At 42.2% G+C, this 5,348-nt stretch overlaps 1 non-coding gene across 1 annotated transcript; it reads left to right on the plus strand.

Moving 5' to 3' along the window:
* The first annotated feature begins 2,917 nt into the window (after positions 1 to 2,917).
* LOC120256437 lies at positions 2,918 to 3,024 on the plus strand. Its single transcript, XR_005535303.1, has one exon. It is a non-coding gene; the product is annotated as a small nucleolar RNA R71 (small nucleolar RNA).
* The last annotated feature ends 2,324 nt before the right edge of the window (positions 3,025 to 5,348 follow it).

Consider the following 5,348-nt stretch of genomic DNA (forward strand, 5'->3'; position numbering starts at 1 on the left):
GACAACTGATGAAGAATGCTCTTCGAGTGATTGAAGGTGTCTTGGAGAAAAATCTCAAAGAGATTTTAAAGAAAAATTCGCGTCTCTTGGAATTCTGCGCATCCACACGAGCGTGTGAAAATTACCCACTATGTGCTGTCATAAGGGTGAACGCAAGCCACTATGTGCTGTCAGGAAACCACCTAATGCCCTCTGGACGCAACCACACGGGCATGCGGTAATTACCCACGCCCATGTGCCCAACCCACAGGGGCAGACCCACAACCCTGTGGCTTCTCTGTTCAACCCTAGAAAACTCTACGTGTTTCACACGCCCGTGCAAAACTTCCCCATGGGCTTCGACATGTACAGGGCAAGCTCATAGGGGCAGTCGTATGCCCCTATGCATTCTCGGGATGAAAGAGAGCTCCTCTGCACAGATACACACGGGCGTGCAGAAATTACCCACGCCTGTGTGTTTATCACAGGGTCATCCATAGGGGCGAGTCCACACCCCTATTTCTTCCCAGGAAAAATCTCTAAGTCACTACGGAAGATACACGCCCATGTGGAAATTACCCACGGGTGTGAAAATCTCACAAAGTTGTTCACAGGGGTGAGTCCATGCCCCTGTGCCTTCTCTAGATGAGCTCTCAGTAGAGACCCCTGGACGCGTTAGAAAACTCTGCAATCTCTGCAGAATATTCCTAAACAAATAAAAACACTCAAAGCCTGCTTTCATCATGCAATTACACCAGACAAAAAAAGCACGACATGCTCAAACGACCAAAAACTTCGCCATACTCATTTAAACACATGTGTGCACCAAAGATCCACGAGAAAATGATAGCAATAACATCTCAAAATCAGGACACCAACACTCAAATCCTTATTTATGCAAACACTAAACTAAAAACTAGAAAAATAGTAAAGACTTGGGTTGCATCCCAAGAAGTGCTTGTTTAACGTCACTAAGCTTGACGTACTTTGTCTTATCTCATGGGGGCTTATAGATGAAGGTTTCCCTCTTACCCATGACTTGGAAGCATGATGAACATAACCTCTTGAAGGTAGAGGGGGAGTTGTCAAGCTTGTTACCACTCGAGGACTTGTCACCCTTGTTCCTTTCATTCACATTCCCAACAGCTATGGGGCGTTTCTTGTGGCGTCTTCTTGCTCGCTTCATCTTTCAGAGCATATTTTTCATGATCCATTGAGTAGGTAGTACTTTCTCCTCTAGACCAAGCATCATCATCATCAACTCCACGTTCTCCGCGTCTTTGTCTAGCAGCCCCTCGTATGGGTCCGGATTCAACATTTCCTACACATATTCATCGATTAGTTCATCATTGGTGTAAAGAAAATATAAAGTATCATCAAAGTCAAGAGAATATCGCATGGCTTTAGTAAGGCGGTATGTGAGCTTGCCATCTTCAACCGTTAGTGTCAACTCCCCACCGTCCATGTTGATCAATGCCTTGGAAGTGTGAAATAATGGCCTCCCAAGTATCAAAGGAACATATACATTGTCATCGACATCCAACACTACGAAGTCTACAGGAAATATGTACTTATTCACCTTAACAAGCACGTCTTCAATGATGCCCCTCGCATGTCTCACCATTCGGTCCGCCAATTCCAATGTCATCTGAGTGGGCCTAGGCACTCCCAAGCCTAACTTTTGAAAGAAAGAGTATGGCATGATGTTGATACTGGCTCCTCAGTCCGCCAATGCCATCTCTTCACCCAAATTGCCAATGTTGCATGGTATAATGAAGCTTCCTGGGACTTTCTTCTTGTTCGGCATATTCTTTTGCAAGACCGCCTAGTAAGATGCATCTAAGATCACCAATGCACTCTCTTCAAATTTCCTCTTGTTGGTCAAAAGATCTTTCAAGAACTTAGCATACTGAGGAATTCGAGACAATGCCTCTACAAAAGGAATGTTGATGTGCAATTTCTTAAATAGACCAAAGAACTTCTTGTATTGCTCATCATTTTGATCATTCTTCAATCTTAAAGGATAAGGGATTCTTGGCTTGTATGGTGGGGTGCCACCTCTTTTTCTTTGTTAACTCTTTCCTCAACCTGCACGACCATCGGTACCTCAACATTGGTCTTCTCACTAGGAAGTTTGCCCTCCACCTTAAGACCAATTCTCAAAGTAATCTCTTTCACATGTTTACGTGTGTTAGTTTTAATATTACTAGGCAAACTACTTTGTTGTCTCTCTGATAGAGACTTCGTGATTTGCCCCACTTGATTCTCTAGGTTATGCAATGAGGCGGTGTGGTTGCGAAGTGTAGCTTCAACCGATTGGAACTATGTATCCGATGATTGTACAAATCTAGTCAAGTTTTTCTCTAAATCAGTCATCTGGGTCTCCAAGCCCTCGAAACTCTATTCTCCATGTTCGGGGCTTGTTGTTGTTGGAAACCCAGTGGTGCTATGGCCTTTTGCTCGCCCTTGGTTACTCCATGAGAAAATTGGGGTGGTTCCTCTATCCCTTGGTTATAGGTGTTGCTATACTGGATTGCCTTTGGTTTCATATTGCATTACCCATAAAGTCAACTTGCTCAACTGGATGAAGTACAACCAACGGGTTATTGGGCAATTGGATGGGGCATGTCCTCGCCCCATTTCCATCATAATTCATTACGGCCGTAATCTAAGAGAAGTTAGAGTGTCTAACTTCTTACTTAATGCCTCTACTTGGGCCGCCAATAATGTAACCGCATCAATTTTCATGGAGTCCAGCCCATGTCTTCCTTTCCCTTGCATTCCTTTGGTAGGTCTTCATGGCCATTTCTTCTACTAATTGTCGGGCTTCATTGGGGGTCTTATTCCCCATTGTCCCTCCCTCTGCGTACATCTAAAAAGCTGTCTTATACTTGGATTTAACTCATTGTAAAAGGTCTGAATGATCATCCACTCAGGAAATCCGTGTTGTGGGCACTTCCACAAAAGGTCTTTGAAACGCTCCCATGTCTCCAACAAGGACTCGAGCTCCATTTGAACAAACGACGAAATCTCATTGCGAAGTTTTGCCGACTTTCCCAGAGGGAAGTACTTAGCAAAGAAAGCTTCAACCATCTCATTCTAGGTCGTGATGGATGCTCACGGTAAAGAATGCAACCACCACTTTGCTCTTCGTTTTAGAGAAAATGCGAAAGCCCTCAATCTAATAGCATCATCCATAACACCGTTGATTTTCAGTAGTCACAAACTTCCAAGAAGTTTTCAATGTGATTGTATGGATTCTCATCGTCCAAACCATTGAACTACGCTGATTGCTGAATCATCTGGATGAATGTTGGCTTCAGCTCAAAGTTCGGAGCTGTAATCGGGGGTTACACAGTGCTAGATTGTATCCCCAATACTGATAGTCTTGTGTAATCAGAAACTGTTCTCTATTTTTCATTCTGTATGGCCATGTTTGTAGACCCTTCAATCTCTATTTCAGCTTGATTTAATGGTTCTTTCATAGGTTCTTTACCCTTTCTTCAGAGTATTCATTCAAGTTAAGGATCACCTTCAAGCAATATCAAAGGGTTACCTCGAGTCATAACATAGAGCTATACAAATGAAAGAAAAACAAATCAGAACAATGAAAGAATAAGAAGATATGAAATAGAAAAATAAATTAATAAATAGGTAAGATAGCAAAGTGCAAAGTATCTCTAAACGACTAGTCCCTGACAACGGCGCCAAAAACTTGACAACACCCCTTATGTGTGACCCGCAAGTGCATGGGTTTGTTGAGTAATAAATCCCAGGTGAGTGGGGTATCGTATCCACAGAGAGTAGGGAGTAAAAATACTTAAATTGCTACTTAACCACATGAAAGTGAACAATTATAGTGTCGATAAAATGTAATGTGAACAAAGATAAAAGAAACTAGAATGAGAGGTGCAAGTATGTGAGAGGTAAGGCAATCAATATAATTGGGGTACTAGGACAATGCTCCCCCTAGGATTAATGTTTCAAGTTCAAGACCCACTATTATACTTCCTAATCAATGCTCAATGGGTCGTGGAAATCCTTAAGTACACGGTCCCAAATCTAAGGTCAACAATGACTATCTCTACACTATGTCCCGGCAGGGAAATCTCTCAGTTTCAACATCTCACACTGTGTAAAGTTGCATGGAATTCTAGGGAATCCAAGTGATAAACCCGCTTCCTATGTATAGACCTAACCCTTTGGTCAAGGTAAAAGGCCCCTAGTCACATTTAAGCCCTAGACATTAGAGTCACTTCAATGCTTTACTCTGTTGCCCCTTGCGTATGTCCCGCAAGTGCATGGGTTTGTCAAACTAATAAATCCTAGATGAGTGGGTATCGTATCCACATGGAATAGGGAATAAAAACAATTAATTTTTTTCCTAACGAAGCAAAAAGTGGATAATAGTTGTGTGACAAGATGTAATGTAGCAAAAGTAAAACAGACAAGAAAAAGAGCACAAGTAAAGGGGAGGTAAGGCAATCTATATAAATTGGGTACCAGGATATTTTTCGGCCTAGGACAATTGTTTCAAGTGCAAAACCCTCTATTATGATTTCTAACTAATGTATTAATGATTCAAGGAGATCCTTCAATACATCGTCCCAAATCTAAGGCCAACCATACCTAAGTCTGTACATGTCCCGGAGGAGAAATTGAACAATCTCTCTACCTCGCACTCGTATAGAATCGCAATGAATTTTAGGGATTCCAAGTGATAAATTCTCTTCCTAGATGTAGACCTAACCCTTTGGTCCAGGTGGAAGGTCCCTAGTCACAATTAAGCCCTAGGTGCTAAAATCACTTCAACACTTTACTCCATTGCCTCTACAACTAAGCCCCAGCAAAAGGTCATCCCTTAGCCCATTCACTCTACTTGGACCATGGAGAACTCATGGAAATCGAGATAGGATAAATCACACCGGAGGAGAAAGGGGACACTCAGCTACCTCTCGACTCACCCTTTGAACCCTCTTCAATCAAGCTTTGTTTAACTCTCGTGGTGTGTCACTCACTCACAAGGGTTACTAATAAGAACCGTCAACCCTAGTGTCACTCTAAGGGAGTATTCAAACAATCAAGCATACAAGATTGGAACTCAATTAACACATCAATTAATGAAAACATAATAACAAGGTTTAATGAAACAAATACATCCTAGGGTTCACAAATCCAAGTACCTATTAGGGGGTTTAGCTTTCCATGGAGCTAGTTACAATCAATGAAATCGAATGTAAAAATAATTAATCCATAGTAATCCCCTCGATAGTCATGATGATGGTCTTGTGGAGAAGCTTCTGCTTGGCCAAGGGTCCCTTTTTTTGGCATAGGATAGACCTCGCCAGATCGGTGCTGACGAAAGCTCT

Source organism: Dioscorea cayenensis, unplaced genomic scaffold (genome assembly GCF_009730915.1).
Source record: "Dioscorea cayenensis subsp. rotundata cultivar TDr96_F1 unplaced genomic scaffold, TDr96_F1_v2_PseudoChromosome.rev07_lg8_w22 25.fasta BLBR01001443.1, whole genome shotgun sequence".
Classification (NCBI taxonomy): domain Eukaryota; kingdom Viridiplantae; phylum Streptophyta; class Magnoliopsida; order Dioscoreales; family Dioscoreaceae; genus Dioscorea; species Dioscorea cayenensis.